Source organism: Ornithorhynchus anatinus, chromosome 2 (assembly GCF_004115215.2).
Source record: "Ornithorhynchus anatinus isolate Pmale09 chromosome 2, mOrnAna1.pri.v4, whole genome shotgun sequence".
In the NCBI taxonomy this organism is placed as follows: domain Eukaryota; kingdom Metazoa; phylum Chordata; class Mammalia; order Monotremata; family Ornithorhynchidae; genus Ornithorhynchus; species Ornithorhynchus anatinus.
Window position 1 is genome coordinate 56,056,836 of NC_041729.1, and position 18,115 is coordinate 56,074,950.

The window sequence follows — 18,115 nt, forward strand, 5'->3', positions numbered from 1 at the left end:
AATGAATGAATGAATGAACAGTAAGAACTCAATAAATAAGATTGACTGATTAATCAATCAGTAGCATTTATTGAGCATCAGCTTCATGCAGAATACAACTAAGTGCTTGGGAACATACATTAGAGTTAATAGATCTACCTCAACTCGCTACTCTCCTTCTACAAACCAGCTTGCACACCTCGCTCCTTTAATGCAAACCTACTCACTGTATATGGATCTCATCTATCTCTCCACCTACCTCTCGCCCACATCCTGCCTCTGACCTGGAATGCCCTCCCTCTTCGTATTCGACAGACAATTACTCTCCCCACCTTCAAAGCCTTAGAGCACATCTCCTCCAAGAGGCCTTCCCTATTTTCCTCTTTTCCCATTCTCCTCCAAGTTACCCTGACTTGCTCCCTTTATTCACCGCCCCCTCCCAGCACTTACGTATGTCTCTGTAATTTCCATTAAGGACAGGGAACATGTCTGCTAATTCTGTTGGATTTCACTCTCCCAAGCACATAGTACAGCGCTCAGTAAATATGATTGATATTATCCCTCTCTTTTTCCCTCCCTAACAGCCACCTTCAACTGCTTGCTCTCCAATGGCTTCTTTCCCACTGCTTTCAAACACGCCCATGTTTCCCCTATCCTAAAAACCGCTCCCTCGACCCCGTGGCTCTCTCCACTTATCGCCCCATCTCTCTCCTACCATTCTTCTCCGGACTCCTTGAGCGAGTGCCGACACCCATTCTCTTTCCTCCAATTCTCTCCTTGACCCTTCCAATCTGGCTTCCGTCCCCTTCACGCCACAGAAACCGCCCTCTCAAAGGTCACCAATGATCTCCTTCCTGCCAAATTCAACGGCCTCTACTCCATCCCAATCCAACTCGACCTCTCAGCTGTCTTTGACACTGTCGACCGCCCCCTTCTCCTGGGAACATTATCCAATTTTGGCTTCACCGTACTCTCCTCGTCTCCTTCTCTCTCTGACTGCTCATTCCCTTCGCGGGCTCCTTCTCTTCCTCCCAACCCCTTACTGTGGGGCCCTCAAGTTCTGGGTCCCCTTCTATTCTCCATCTACACCCACTCCTTTGAAGAACTCATTCACTTCCATGGCTTCAACTACCACCTCTATGCAGATGAAACCCAAATCTACATCTCCAGCCCTGAATGATCTCTCTCTCTCTCTCTCTCTGCAATCTCGCATTTCCACTTGCCTTCAAGACATCTCTACTTGGATGTTCTCCCATCACCTCAAGCTTAACATGTCCCAAACAGAATTCCTTATCTTCCCTCCTAAGCACTATCCTCCCCCTGACTTTCCCATCGCTGAAGATGGCACCACCATCCTTCCTGTCTCTCAAGCCTTTAACGCTGGTAATATCCTTGACTCCTCACCCCCATTCAATCCACATATTCAGTCCATCACTATATCCTGTCTGTTCCATATTCACAACATCACTAAAATCTGCCTTCTCCCCTCCATCCAAACTGCTATCAAGTTAATACAATCACTCATCCTATCCCACCATGGTTACTCTACCAGCCTCCTTGCTGACTCCCAGCCTCCTGGCTCTTCTCACTCCAGTCCATACTTCACTCTGCTGCCTGGATCATTGTTCTATAAAAGTGTTCAGGACATGTCACCCCGCTCCTCAAGAAACTCCAGTGGTTGCCCATCCACCTCCACATGAAACAAAAACTCCTCACCTTTGGCTTAAAAACATTCAATCACCTTGTCCCCTCCTATGCCACCTTGTTACTCTCCTTCTACAACCCAGCCTGCACACTTTGTTCCTTTAATACTTTCTCATTATACCTCGATCACAGCTTTCTCTCTGCCGACCTCTCACCCACACCCTCCCTCTAGCCTGGTATACCCTCCCTCCTCAAAATTGGCAGACTCTCCCTGGCTTCAAAGCCTTATTGAAGGAACATCTCCTCCAAGAGGACTTCCCTAAGCCCCCCTTTCCTGTTCTCCCACTCCCTTCATCACCTTGATTTGCTCTCTTTGTTCATCTCCCTTGCCAGCTCCACAGCACTTATGTCCATATCTGTAATTTATTTATTTATATTCATTCAGTCATATTTATTGAGGGCTTACTGTTGTGCAGTAAGCATATTCGCTGCCCACAACCAGTTTACAATCTAGAGGGGGAGACAGATTATATTTATGCTATTGATGCCTGTCTATTTTTTTGTTTTGTTTTGTTGTCTGTCTCCCCACTCCCAGACTGTGAACCCATTGTTGGGGAGGGATTGTCTCTATTTGTTGTCGAATTGTACTTTCCAAGAGCTTAGTCGAGACCGGTAGATTGGTTGAGAAACTCTTCAGGTGCGACCCTGAGAGGTGCACCAGACCTCAGTCCTCCCCAGATTCAAAGCCCTCCTAAAATGTCGACTTGCTCCAACAAGTCTTCCCAGGTCTGATTTCCCAAAATCTGGACTTTGGGCCTGGACTCTGAATGACTTGGGTGGCATCTCCCAAGAGCTTCCCACGGGACATACTGGATTCTGGGCCTTATCTTTGATGTTGTTCATGTCTTTCTATTTTTGTCATCCTTCCTTATGTTTTTTTAATGGTATATGTTAAGTGCTTATTCTGTGCCAGGCACTGTACTAAGAGCTGGGATAGATATAAGCTAATAAGGTTGGACACAGTCCATGTCCCACATGAGACTCATAATCAATCCCCATATTACAGATGAGGTAGCTGAGGAACAGAGAAGTCAAGTGACTTAGTGACCTTGGGGTCATGCAGCAAACAAGTGGCAGAACTGGGATTAGAACACAGGTCTTTCTGACTCCCAGGCCCGTGCACCAATCACTAGGCCATGCTGTTTCTCTGTGTGAGCTTCTCTTATATGTCTGTGGCAAAATCCTCCCAACTTCCTCATCTTATTCCTACCATGTGAACCTCTGGAAGGCCAGAAACTGTGCTTGATTCTCTCCTGTGTGTGTTTTTTCCTAATGCTTAGTTCAACACTTTAATTCCTTAAGTAAGAAGGAAAAGTATATCCTACCACTAGTAGGACATGAGATTTATTTGTTTTCCAGCTAATGTTGTTATTTACCCTGAGACTTTCACAATGTCTTGTCCCTGCCCTGTATGACCAACAGGAAAGTCACAAGACGATGGGCAAGGGAGTGGGCATGGGATATTTCTTTGAAAATTCACCAGCAGATATCTGTCCTCACCCTGTTCTTAAAACTGTACGGAATGAAACACTCAGGCTAATAAGCCGTTTCGAGTCACCGAGGAAGCAGAACTCTCTGAGATGAGGGCTAATAGTCCTGGAAAGTTTTCTCTTCCTTCCTGGAGTATGTTAGGCATAAGAACTCTGTGGAAACAAGTCATTAAATGACCCCAATATTCCTTGCCTGCAGCAGCTGTAGCCCGGTCACGGAATTGGGCATAACTTCCAACTCAGCAATTGCCTTACTGTTGTCAAGGACACGGGTTGCCATCGTAACAAATAAAGCCGGACTCTTTGCTCGTCACAGATGGCCAAAGTCCCCCATTCACATTGATTTAATTGATGCAATTGGGACAAAATGCTTTATCTCTGCTGCCTTCTTCTCCCTCTGCCCTAGGTTTACTCTATATGAAGTAGAATTTCTTCATTTTGCTTTTTTTAAAATTATCATTACGGTATTTGTTAAGCACTTACTATTTGCCAGGCACCGTTCTAAGCGCTGGGGTAGATAAAAGGTCCAACTTGAGGCATAGCTATTATCTTCTCCTTTCTTGCAGGCTACTTTTTGGTGCATTGCACTGTCATTATAAACTCGGGCAGTGAGGAAAAGGAAATCTGTTTTAGTAGGTGTAAAAATGTTGAGGAGCCAGAAGGAAGGTCTCAGGCATAGAGTTTCATCTAGTTTTTTTCTCCCCTGGAATTCACCCAGACCTGTTTGAGAAGTAAGATCCTTAGGATTATCAGGCTAATTTAAGCAAATGTTACACCGGGGCCTATATTTCACCAAAATTCTTAAATGGAGCCCATTCTTAAGAGAAGCAGTGCAAGAGAAGCAGCGTGTCTAGTGGATAGAGCACAGGCCTGGGAGTCAGAAGGACCTGGGTTTTAATCCTGGCTCCACCACTTGTCTGACACGGGACCTTGCGAAAGTCGCTTAACTCTCCCAAACACTTAGTACAGCACACAGTAAGCACTCAGTAAATAAAAGCAGATGAATGAACTTCTCTGTGCCTCTGTTATCTTATCTGTAAAATGGGGATTAATACTGTGAGCCCCATGTGGGAGATGGACTGTGTCCAAGGTAATCAGATTAATTAGTTTGTATCTACCCCAGTGCTTAGTACAGTGTTTGACACGTAGTTAGGGCGTAACAAATACCATCAAAAAAGAAAAGAAAAAGACGTGACTCGGAAAGTCCTCCCTATGACCATTTTCCATTTAGAGGAAAACCATCTTATTTTTCCTCTGACATTTTTAAGGAACTGTCTTCTAAGTCCTTTTCCATTTGCAATCAATCAATGGTATTTATTGAGCACTTACTGGGTGCAGAGCACTATACTCTGCACTTGGGAGAGTACAACGGACTTGGTAGGAAATGTTCTCTGCCCACAACGAGCTTACAGTTTGGAGGAAGGATGAGAAGGGCAATTTTAAGGCTGCTCAGAGATACCAGGGGGTTGCAGAATGGTAGTTGTGGAAGAAGAATGAAGTCCTCACTGAAGAAACTCTGCTAGAGAATCAGCATGGTCTAGTGGATACAGCAAAGGCCCAAAAGTCAGAAGGACCTGAGTTCTAATCCTGGTTCCCCGCTTGTCTGCTGTGTGACCTTGGGCAGGTAGCTTCACTTCTGTGTGACTCAGTTACCTCACCTGTACAAAGTGGGGATTAAGACCATGAGCCCCATGTGAGATTGTAGCCACCACAGTGCTTAGTACAGTGCTTGGCACATAGTAAGTGCTTAACAAATGCATTATTATCATTATTATTATCTCAAATCCTGTCTTTCAATCAATCCATGGTATTTATTGAGCACTTATATTGTGCAGAGCCCTGTACTAAGCCCCATGGCATAGTGGAAAGAGCCCGGGCTTGGGAGTCAGAGGTCATGGATTCTAATCCCAGCTCCACCACTTGTCAGCTGTGTGACTTTGGGCAAGTCACTTAACTTCTCTGGGCCTCAGTTCCCTCATCTGTAAAATGAAGATTAAGACTGTGAGCCCCACATGGGACAACCTGATTACCTTGTAACTCCCCCAGCGCTTAGAACAGCGCTTGGCACATAGTAACTGCTTAACAAATACCATCATTATTATTACTATGATTACAACAGAGTTCATACACCTTTGCTGAGAACTCATTTCCATGATATAAAATGTGAGTATAAAATTTCTGAGGTATAAAAATGTCGTGTGGGAAGAAAATGACTGATAGGACATCCAATCCACTGTTCTACAGTGAGCCAAAATTGGGAAACTAAAAGCAGAAAGAACAGAGGAAATAGATGCAGAAAATGCTACATCTCAGCTTCACAACTGGGAGACAACCTAGGTAAGACAGATCCGCAATCAGACACAATCAGATCCGTAAGACACAACGCAATCAGAAGGAAGCAGCTCTTTTGGAACAGAAACTGCAAAAGGACCTCAAGACCAAGTGACAGAAACAAAAATGTTTGATCCTGTATTGGCCTTTTCAGCCCCATGCATCCACAGATGAATTTCACCATCAGTGTTATCTTTGAGCGTGAAGGTCAGGCTAGCTAAAGTTAACCTAAGACAAGGAGAGAATAGTCACTATGAGAAGCAGTGTGGCCTAGTGGAAAAAGCTCGGGCCCTTGAGTCAGAGGACTTGGGTTCTAACCCTGGCTCCACCACATGTCTGCTGTGTGACTTTGAGCAAGTGACTTCACTTCTCTGTGCCTCAGTTACCTCATCAGTAAAATGGGGATTAAAGAGTGTGAGCCCCGTGTGGGACAGGGACTGTGTCCAATCTGATGATCCTGTATCTATGCCAGTGAATGGTACGGTTCCAAGCGCATAGTAAGCACTTACCAAATACCATTATATACCATTTTAAAAATGTGTCTTGTTCCTGTGATACTCTTTAAAGTCTTTTGCACTCTATAGCTGACCCCCAAAATACCACTGATTAGGATGAAGTGTTCAGCTCTGAAGTGGAAAAAAAAAATAGTCATAGCCCTTTTAGAGTAAGCATGAATTATGGTGTACTGTCCCAAATCTTATGTAGTTTTTATATATGTCTATTTCTATATAAACCTTCTATATTTCTATAGATTGGACTTTCCTTATTAAAAACACATCTCTTCCAAGAGGCCTTCCCTGACTGAGTCTTCATTTCCTCTTCTTCCACTTCCTTCTGTGTTGCCTTTTAACTGGATTAGCACCCTTTATTCACCCCTCCCTCAGTCCCACAGCATTTATGTAATTATCTGTAATCTATTTATATTAATCTATATCTCCTTCTAGACTGTAAACTCTTGTGGGTAGGGAACTTGTCTACCAGCTCTGCTATACTGGACTCTTCCAATCATTTAGTACAGCGCTCTGCACACAGTAAGTGTTCAACAGGTATAATTGATCGGTTGTTTTCCTTTTCAATGATCAATCATATTTACTGAGCGTTTGCTGGGTGCAGAACACAGTACCTAGCACTTGGGAGAGTATAATACTACAATATAACAGAGTTGGTAGACACATTCTCTGCTCATAATGAGTGGGCATTTATTAAGTGCTTATTATGTGTCACGCTCCATTCTAAGAGCTGGAGTAGACTAGATACAAGTTAATTAGTTTGGACCCAATCCCTGTCCTGCATGAGGCTCAAAGTCCTTATAGGAGGGAGAACATTTTATAGTTGAGGAAACTGAGGCACAGAGAAGTGAAGTGACTTGCCTAAGGACACACAACCAGTCATTCTGAAACAATCTGCTTAGGGAGAGAAGTGATCTCTTTCAGAAGGAAATTCTCATAGCAGAGAGGTCAAAGGAACCAAATCAAATTGTGTTGACCATGCAAGATGTTTTTCACCACGTTGGTAAACTGGCAGTTAGCAAATCATTAGGCTCGGATAATACTCCTCTGACAGTTCTGAAGAAACTAGGATGGAAAGTAGAACAACTCTTGGCTTATTACAAGGAAATGGTCACTATATCAGAGCCAATGTAACTCCAACCTACAAGCACAGTTCCAGAGGTGATCCCGGGAATTATAAACTGATGAGTCTCACTTCTACACCTGGAAAATGAGAAGTACCTATAATTAAGTTTGGAAGCAGTGAACAGCACAAACTGCTGGGGGAGGAGACAAAAAACAGAGACAAAAAAACCATTGTTTCTTACAGGGGAAATCACGCCTCACTAATCTGCTGAAGTGGTCAAAATGCCTGTGAATTGAGGGGGCACAGTAATTCTAATACATTTAGATTTTCAAAAGACCTTTGATAAGATTCCATACCAAAGCTTTAAAAAAAAAAACCTTAATCATGGAATCAAAAAGAATATTCTGTCACAGATAGAAAATTGGCGGAAAAAATAGGAAACAAAGGTAAGGGATAAATAACTGTATTTTTCTGCTGAAAAGACCATAGGATTGTGAATGAGAAGATCTAGATTCTATTCATGGCTCTGCCACCCTCATGCTGTGTAACTTTGGACAAGTCAGTTAACTTCTCTATGCCTGTTTCTTCATCTGTAAAAAAGGGTTTAAATACCTATTCTCCCTGTTCTTTAGACCTTGAGCCCTATATCTGATCTGATTAAGCTGTATCTACCCCAGTGCTTCTCTCCTATGAATCTAGGTCTTCCAGTGGCAGGAGACTTTTCGTATGCTGATGAAGTTTAGAGCTATGCCCGCAAAAGGGCAACCCATAATGGAAAGTCTAAGCCAAAGCACCAGATTAAGTCGATTCCCCTGTGCTGGGAAACAGTCACATGGCAAAGAGTCAAAGGCGGATGATCGAGTGATCAGAACGTTGATCAGAGACAACGGCGGAGACTCAAATTTTTACCGTGTGGAAGAAGGCAATGATAAACCACTTCTGTATCTTTACCAAGAAAACTCTATGGATACATATACCAGAATGACTTTATGACAGAAGATGGTGCGTCCATGGAATCTCTATGGGTTGGAAAGACTCGACGGTATTTGAAGACGATCCCAATGCTTAGGAGAGTACTTGGAACAAAATGCTTAATAGATACCACAACTTTTCTATTATTATTATTCCATTCTAGAGAAGTGCCTATATGGGGTCTCCGTAAGCAAGTGAGGAAGCCTCTGAATTTGCAGAAGACATTCAAGGTTCTCCGTGGGGTGAAATATCTTGCAGGTACAGATAAACTGCAGGAAGACCTTCGAGCTGAATTAGTAGGCCAAAAGAGACAGCTGGGCTTCAGCGTAAGCAAGTGCAAGGTAATGGACCCTATGAGAAATAATCTAAATAATAACTACCTAATGATTGGTTCTCAGCTATCAGAAGAGAAATGTCTAGTGGAAAGCATGGGCCTGGGAGTCAGAGGCTCTAATCCCAGATCTGTCTCTTCCTTACTGAATGATCTTGGGCAAGTCACTTAACTTCTCTGCACCTCAGTCTTGTCACTGTAAAATAGGGATTCAATACCTGCTCTTTCTCCCCATTAGACTGGGAGCCCTAGGAGGGATGTGGACTGTATCTGACCTGATTATCATTCAATCAAATTTATTAAGTGCTTACTACGTGCAGAGCACTGTATTGAATAATAACAATAATAATAATGATGTTGGTATTTGTTAAGCGCTTACTCTGTGCTGAGCACTGCTCACGGTGATCAGGGTGACCAGGTTGTCCCACGTGGGGCTCACAGTTTTAATCCCCATTTTTTCAGATGAGGTAACTGAGGCACAGAGAAGTGAAGTGACTTGCCCACAGTCACACAGCTGACAAGGGGCAGAGCAAGGATTCGAACCCATGCCCTCTGACTCCCAAGTTCGGGCTCTTTCCACTGAGCCGTGGGATTGGAACCCATACTTGGGAGAGTACAGTATAACAGAGTTGGCAGACACGTTCCCAGCCCACAACAACCTTAGAGTCTAGAAGGGAAGACAGACATTAATATAAACTGCAGATATGTACATAAGTGCTGTGGGGCTGAAGGAGAGGTGAAAAAAGGATGCAAATCCAAGTACAAAGTTATGCAGGAGAGTCAATCAAATGTATTTATTGAACGCTAACTATGCTCAGAGCACCGTACTAAACACCTGAGAGGTAAAATACAACAGAATTAGAAGCACACTCTCTGCCCATAACGAGTTTACAGTCTACACGGGGAGACAGACATTAATATGAATAAGTAATAATATTATAAGAAATAATTTCAGGATATGCACGTAAACGCTGTGGGGTTGTGATGGGGTGGATATCAAATGTTTTATTTATCTTCTATCTATCCCAGTGCAGAGTAAACACTTTAAAAATACCACAGTTTTTTGACTATTATTGCTACTATGCCTGTGGACTGTTCTTTTAAATGATTAATCCAGTGTGCGGCCAAAAAAGGCCACTAAGTTCTGGCATCATCAAGAAGGTACTGAAACCAAAGAAAAAGTCAGAGCTTCACCACCATAAGACCATGTTCTTCCCACACTGGGAATTTGAGTCTCCTCACCCTTCGAAAAAAACATAATTCAACTGGAGAAGGTAGAAAGAAAGGCAACCAAGATAACCAGGAGGTGACAGAAGCTTCTGAGGGAGGATAGGATTCTTCAACTGGGAATAGAAAGGCCAAGAAAAGGATGTGATTTTAAAGTTTACAAAATCATGAAAGAGGAGGCCAGAGGACAAATCCAACAATAGGATTTTAAAGGTTAGTTGGTTCCAAGTAAGTGAAAGGAAATGCTTTGTCACTCTGTGGGATATCAGTATATGGAATCAATTAATAGATGGGATTTATAAGCATACTATAATTGTGCAGGCTGAAAAGTGCCAAGACATAAATATGATTGACTGACTGATATTCAAGAGGGATTGGAGTAAAGACATGAACGAGCGGTTTATGGAGGGTAACCGGAAAGAGGTTGAGGGAACTTAGTTGCTTCATCCCTAAATATCAAAAAGGGCAACTTACATAGGTCACACCGGTCTAGAAGCAGCAAGGCCTGGTGGATAGAGCACAGGCCTGGGAGTCAGAAGCGTTCTAATCCCGGCTCCGCCACTTTCCTGCTCTGTGATCTTGGGCAAGTCACTTCACTTCTCTGTTCCTCGGTTCCCTCCTCTGCACAATAGGGATTAAGACTGTGTCCCATATGGACATGGACCGTGTCCAACCTGATTAGCTTGTATCTACCTCAGTGCTTAGTACAGTGCCTGACAGTAAGCACTTAGTCAATGAATCATATTTATCAAGTGCTTACTGTGTGCAGAGCACAGTACTCAGCGCAGGGAGAGTACAATACAGCAATATGACAGACACATTCCCTGTGCACAGTGAGCTTACAATACAGAGGGGGAGACAGACATTAATAGAAATAAATTATGAATATGTATGTAAGTGCTGTGGGCCCGGGGGTGGGGGCGAATGAAGGAAGCAAGTCAGGACAATGCAGAAAGGAGCGGGAAAAGAGGAAAAGAGGACTTAGGGAAGGCCTCTTGGAGGAGATGTGTCTTCCACAAATGCCACTAAAAAAATAACAAGCTTTCTGCTGCCATTGTTGGAGACAAAATACCGGACTGACCTTCCTTTGGAGTTAAACATTGGGGTTGCTGTAAGTTCGGCGATGTGTGATTCAAAAGGACTGAATAAAGTTTTTAAAAACTCAATAAATGAAAAGAGAAAGAAGGATTTCCATAAAAGGTGCTGAATTGGGGATGAAAACTTTCCTATCAACTGCTCAATCAGAGGTATTATGTGCAGAGCACTGTTGTAAGCGCTGGGGTAGATACAGGGTAATCAGGTTGTCCCACGTGAGGCTCACAGTCTTCATCCCCATTTTCTAAATGAGGTAACTGAGGCATAGAGAAGTTAAGTGACTTGCCCACAGTCACACAGCTGACAAGTGGCAGATCAGGGATTCAAACCCGTGACCTCTGACTCCCAAGCCCGGGCTCTTTCCACTGAGCCATGCTGCCTTCCCATTGAGTGCTTACTATTCGCAGAGCACTGTACTAAGCACTGGGGAGTGTACAATACAACAGAGTTGGTAGACATGTTCCCTGCCCACACTCTGACTCCAAAGCCAGAGTCTGATGAATTTGGAACCATGAAGACACTTACACGAATTGCTGCAAGAAACTAAATGATAGCGGGTTTTAGGTATTCCGAATCGCAGCACGCCATCTTCTTTTTTCAAATCCCGTGGCTTCCATTTCATAGGGGAAAAAACCCCCTCATTTTAAGGATTGAAATCAATCTGAGGGGCCAGTGAATATGGAATACCCTCTCCCCTCAGTTACTTTCCTCAGCTCTACACAACAAAAGTAGACAGCCACTATCTATTGTCGCAATATGAATAAATGTCCCAGTGTGAATTTTTAGGGACAATTGTCTCAAAGCATTAGCTAGTCTCCCAACCGTAAATCCGTTTTACCATGAGACTACTGCCTTGCAAGGGTTACCGGAATAATCATCTTGATTACAGAGGCTAGAACACTGCTATTCATTTCTGACAATCGCAACTGTGTGTAGTTTCTGTATTTCCATCCTGAAGAGAAATCCTCCAAATACCTTTGTGTCTTGCTTTCAAATTCCTTTTCAGCAATAATAATTCATTTGTTCTTCTCTGGGGGAAGTATAGTTTTTTCTAAGGGAAACTAATTATCTGGGAAAGTTCCTGATTTATTTCACTCAGTAAAATATTTACTTTTAATAGGAAAATTGAAAGGCCTTTTCTTTTTTTTAAAGAGAAACTGAATTTTTACCATACTCACTACTCGATGGTTGTGGGTACATTCATCTCTAATTTAACTTCCCTTAGTTTTCCGCTGTTATGCAGCTTAGTTTCATGAGCTATAAAATCTAATAGAAATTCTTAACTAAGCTTTGAGGATATCCCAGGTGGCTTAGTGGCAAGAGCACAGGCTTGGGAGTCAGAGGTGGCGGGTTCTTATTTTGATTCCGCCACTTATCAGCTGTGTGACCTTGGGCAAGCCACTTAACCTCTCTGTGCCTCAGTTACCTCATCTGGAAAAAGAGGATTAAGACTGTGAGCCCCAGGGGGGACAACCTGATTACCTTGTACCTACCCCAGCGCTTAGAATAGTGCTAGGCACATAGTAAGCGCTTAACAAATACCATAAAAAAATCAATTGCCTATTTTGAGCGTTTATTATGTGCAAGACACTGTACTAAGTGCTTGGGAGGGTTCAGTGTAACAATATAACAGACACTTTATCCACAGTGAGTAGATGAGCTGTATTAAAAGAAGTTCAAGAATATTTTACAGTTAGACTTTGGCTGGTCAGTGGAGGGAGAGGATGAAACCAGAAACTCAGACAGGGACTCAGGCTGTGATTCTTTTTGCAAATAAGGATTCAAAAAACAACTCCGGTTACATCAGGAAGAATGATTATTTTAGCTGGAGGTCCATTAATCCAGTTACGTAAGCCACCGACAGCCACGCACTTCAAATATTTGGTGCTCACAATTCCTATGAGTAAAATGGTTTTGAAATTTATTGCACAATAAACCCTTTACCTTGTTTCCAGACCAATCTTTACCGATATAAAATGCATCTAAAAACGATGTATTTCAACTTAATATTCTCATGAGCAATAACGATGTCCTATAGATTCCTACTTTTGCTGGGAGGAGCTAAAAAGCAGTGTGGTCTAGTGGAAAGAGCATGGGCCTGGGAGTCAGAGGACTAGGCTCCACCACGTGTCTGCTGTGTGACCTTGGGCAAGTTACTTCACTTTTCTGTGCCTCAGTTAGTTTATCTGTAAAATGGGGATTAAGACTGTGAGCCTCATATGGGAAATGGACTGTGTCCAACCTGACTAGCTTGTATCTACCCCAGTGCTTAGTACAGTTCCTGGTTCATAATAAAAGCCTAACAAAAAACTGAAAAAAAACTTTGGTGGACCAGAAAGAATCCATTAGCGGGCCACAGAAGAGATGGATCCACCCCTGAATTAAATGGTGTTCTAGGGTTACGATCTACTCCCCTCATTTCCCAATTATGATGGTTTACTTTTAAAAATATGGTCTAGCATTTAGAGGTGGAAAACCTCCAGATGAAATGTGAAGGAAGCATAAAATTCTTACAAAAAAGAGCTAAGAAAATGAAATTAAAACCAAAACAAATCCAGAAAGATGCACAGAGACACAAAGGTAATCCATCCATCCTTTTGTGAAAGGCACAAGTAGTTCTTTCTGCTTATCAATCAATCAATCAATCAATCAATGGTATTAACTGAGCACTTTCTACTAGTCACAGTACTAAAGTGCTTGGGAGCATGCAATAATAATAATAATAATTATGTTGGTATTTGTTAAGCGCTTACTATGTGCAGAGCACTGTTCTAAGCACTGGGGTAGACACAGGGTAATCAGGTTGTCCCACGTGGGGCTCACAGTCTTAATCCCCATTTTACAGATGAGGTAACTGAGGCCCAGAGAAGTGAAGTGACTTGCCCACAGTCACACAGCTGACAAGTGGCAGAGCCGGGATTCGAACCCATGACCTCTGACTCCAAAGCCCGGGCTCTTTTCACTGAGCCACGCAATATTCATTCATGCATTCAATAGCATTTATTGAGCGCTTACTGTGTGCATTGCACTGTACTAAGCACTTGGGAGAATACAGTACATCAATAAATAGGCACATTCCCTATCCACATAGACTTTATGATCCCTGCTCCTCAAGGAGTTTACAGTTTAATGGGAGAGACAGACATTAAAATAAAATACAGGTTCGGGAAGCAGTTGAGCATAAAGACCTATACATAAATTCTGTGGGCATGGGGGTGGGGTGGGGAGGTACCTAAGTACTTGAGGAGTGGGATTATGGACACGGGAGAGGCCGTAAGGAGGAAAAATAAATTGGGGGTGGGGGGGTGGGTCAGATCAGGGATGAGAGATCAGTCAGGGAAGGCTTCCTTCGATCCACATATTCTGTCAGTCCCTAAATCTTGCTGATTGTATTTCCACAACATCGCCAGAATTTACTCCTTCTTCTCCATCTAAACTCCTACCAAACAGGTTCAAGCCCTGGTCATATATCGACTCCACTACTGCATCAGCCTCTTTTGTTGACCTCCCTACCTCCAGCCTCTCCCCCTCCAGTCCATACTTGACTCTGCTGCCCAGATCGTCTTTCTAAGATTATTGTTCCGTCTTCCCACACCTCAAACGCCTCCAGTGGTTGCCCATCCATCTCCCCATCAACCAGAAATCTCTCACCGCTGGATTCGAGGCACCCCATATTTACCCTTGCTCCCCTCCCACTAGACTGAGCCCGCATACTTCATTCTCGTGTGTTTGCCGCCAGTGGGTTAGATTTAGTATTTGCTATGTGAACAGGGATTCGCCACCATCTCATACACATTGCACCGCCTCCCCATTTGTAGTTAGGATTTGGGATTCAACTTCCCAGTGTGGGTCTGCTTTCCTTCACAAGGTAATATTTGGCCTTTTCTTTGGGCTCACAAGAAAGAACAAATATTATCAGGGCTTTATGGTTTTTTTTTTCCTTCCAAGGCTCAAGCAAACCAGTGACAAAGAACTCCCCAACGGTGTTTTGATTTTTAAAACAGAAGAGCTTGCTACCCATTAGAAGCAGCTTGGTGTCGTGGACCTGAGAGTCAGAAGGTAATGGGTTCTAATCCCGGCTCCACCACGTGTCTGCCGTGTGACCCTGGGCAAGTCACTTCACTTCTCTGAGCCTCAGCTACCTCATCAGTTAAATGGGGATTGAGAGTGTGAACCCCACGAGGGAAAGGGATTGTGTCCAACCCGATTTGTGTGTATTCCCACACAAGCCCCAGTGTTCAGTACAGTGTCTGGCACATAGTAAACATTTAACAAATACTACCATCAAAGGTATTTATTGAACACTTACCATGTGCAGAGTATTGTACAAAGCACTTGGGAAAGTACAATAAAACAAACAGAGTTGGTAGATACATTCCCTGCCCCCGCTGAGCTTAGGGCCTAGAGGGGGAGGCAGACATTAATATAAACACTGAGGCAATTATTGTTGGTGACCTAGAGAAATTTTTAAATGAGCCTTCCTGGCTATGGGACTAACACTGCGGCACTATTTCATTCCCTGAACATCTTCAGAAGAGGTAACAAATAGCACTAAAATAAAATTTGAAAAGCACTCTTCCTACGTAGAAATTTATCCCGAGGCAGGAGGATGGATCAGATGATCTCTACAACTGAGATCTCAGAGCCTCTACAACTTTTATAATTCTAATATCCACAATATTAGTAAGTACAGATCCTAAGCAGCCTTGGTAAATTCCTTTAGACTGTATTTAAGTTTAAAGCTGCCTGAAATTTTAATAGACCTGAATTTGGGTAAAAGCTGCCATTTAGGTACATGAAGGTGGGGGACATAATAATGATAATAATTATGGTATTTGTTAAGTGCTTCCTTTGCGCCAGGCACTGTACTAAGCGCTGGGGTGGGTACAAGCAAATTGGGTTGGACACAGTCCCTGTCCCACATGGGGCTCACAGTCTCAATCCCCATTATTCAGATGAGGTAACTGAGGCCCAGAAAAGTAAAGTGACTTGCCCAAGATCACACAGCAGATGCGGTGGACTCAGGATTAGAATCTATGACCTTCTGACTCCCAGGCCCATGCTCTATCTACTACACCATGGGACATATAAAGACATACAATATTTATCCATTTCAGCCACTATTCCTGGGCCAAACTAGCTGAAAACTGGAAATACTTGCTGTATAGTCTCTTATTTATGTAACAAATTGGTTAACTAGGGAATTATATTGAGCATTTTTGATACTGAGATCTTTCACAACAGCATTGCCTAGTGGATAGAGCACAGGCCAGGGGGTCAAAAGGTCATAGGTTCTAATCCCGGCTCTGCCACGTGTCTGTTGTGTGACCTTGGGCAAGTCACTTCACTTCTCTGGGCCTCAGTTACCTCATCTATAAAATGGGTATTAGGACTGTGAGTACCTTTTGTCTACCCTAATACTCATAAGAGTGCTTGGCATATAATAAGTGCTTAACAAGTACCATAATAATTATTATTATTGTCAGAATAAATGGAAATGCCATCAATCCTGGGTAATCTAAATTAATAAATTTAAGGTACAACACACACACACGCACACACACACACACACACATATCTCTGGAGGTTCTAAGACGTTGTTCCTTCAGGTGAGAAAATCTCCAATTCATATCTCAAAGGGTTAAAAGGCCACATCATTAAGAACGTACATATAAAGTTTCTAAAACTTTTCAAAAAAGGAAAAAAAAAATCAAGGCTAAAAGATCTAGAGGACCAAGATTCTTTTGTGGCAAACTCCACTGCATCAATAAACACCTTCACACTGAAATAGAAATGAGGTGAACTACATAATAACAAGCAAATGAGCAATTCAGTGTGTCATTTTTTCTTTCTCGTCCATATTGAGGAATATATAAAATATAATTACATATAAAATATATGATATAAAATATAAAAAGGATATGTTGTTCTGAAAAATGTATTTTCTTATGGGTAGGGGAGATAAAGGAACAAGCAATTTCATTTTGGGGTTTGAGGTCTGGCACCCTCAAGGTGACCCTCATTTGATCTCAAGGGATCAGAAATCTTGGACGTATGCTTCTTACAGACCACATACACAATTTGAGTTAGTTTATAAACATCTGTATTATTTCTTTCTATCCTTGTTTTTCCATTTAGTAGTAGGCACACATCCTCTGCTAGCACTCTTTGAGAAAATCCTGACAAATTTAGCACAATAAATGGACCCATACGCACACAAACACACAAAACTCAGTACACTCACGTAACTTGGTTGAAAATTTCCAGCCTTCACCTCTCCAATTTACAATAATTCTTCTATTTTATTCCACAGATTTTCTGAATGTGGAGTCTTGACTGCATCATCAAGGAGATCCTGGATATCAGCTCGCCTCAGGAACTGCTTGTGACTGACTGTTAGTGTTCAAACCACTGATCAATCATGGCAAAGGGAAGTCAAGCAGTAACAACCTTACAGTTGACGAGAGAAAAGAATAACCCTGTACTTGAACAATAATACATTGTTGGTTTTCATCTACCCATAACTGGGAAAACGGTGAGTTCTCCAGGGAGAGAAAGAAGCCTCTCTTAATTCAACCCAGGTTCATTCAATTATAAAGATTAAAACATCCTCCGTCTTGTCCATTATACCCAGGTGCTGTCTACTAGCAATTGTGTTTCCTCCTTTTCAGGTCTAGGTCCTTTTCAAGAATTCTTATCTGTCCCCCCAAAGAAACACTACAGTTGTTTAGGGCGCTACGTTTGCAAATAGAGGTCTTATCATCAGCTACACCTGTCAAACATAACTTGAGGTATAGATTTAGCTGGAAAATGCTGACCAAATTTTAATTCCTGTCATCCCTCTGTCCGCTTTGTCCAAATCCGTTCAAGGTTATATCGATTAGATCGACTAAATCTGAATATACCCCATCGGTCAATACAGAGGGCTCCTTATCATCGGCAAACCACCCCTAAACGCAGTTAAGACTTGGAAAATGTACATTTGGAAAAGAGCCAGGCGAGCAGCAGGGAACGGGTCGCTGCCGCGTAAATGGGGAAAATCCAGACCTTTCTGTCCTGTTTCTTGTGCGGAGAATCATTACAGAGTCGGGTGCCGCGATGGGTTGCCATGACAACGGCAAGGGAGCGGAGGAAGCAGTACAGGAGTGCTGGGGAGGCTGAGCCATTTTGCTTCTAAATCACTGTGACAGTCCTTCAGTTGGGCTATTATATGGTTGCCGTGGTAACCAATGGGGGAAAATCACAGAGGAAATCTATAATTATTACAAGCGAGATACTGTCTTACCCAGTTCAGTAATCAGCACGTTACAGCGATTCAATCTGAAGTCTGAAAGGGAGAAACTCTCTGCTCTGCAGAATAAGGCAAGAAGGCCAGGCTGGCTTACATAATAGGGTACAATGAAAGCCAGCA

General features: G+C 42.7%; 1 protein-coding gene across 2 annotated transcripts in view; it reads right to left on the minus strand.

Moving 5' to 3' along the window:
- The window catches only part of ABAT (4-aminobutyrate aminotransferase), a 137,802-nt gene that overhangs the window by 67,691 nt on the left and 51,996 nt on the right, over positions 1-18,115 (minus strand). The window contains exon 1 of one of the 2 annotated variants that reach the window (XM_029055742.2): positions 16,949-17,608. The exons of the other annotated variant lie outside the window; for it this stretch is intronic. The gene's annotated coding sequence lies outside the window, so the exon portion shown is untranslated. Of the gene's footprint in view, positions 1-16,948; positions 17,609-18,115 lie in introns of those variants that run through there. 2 annotated transcript variants of the gene reach the window in all.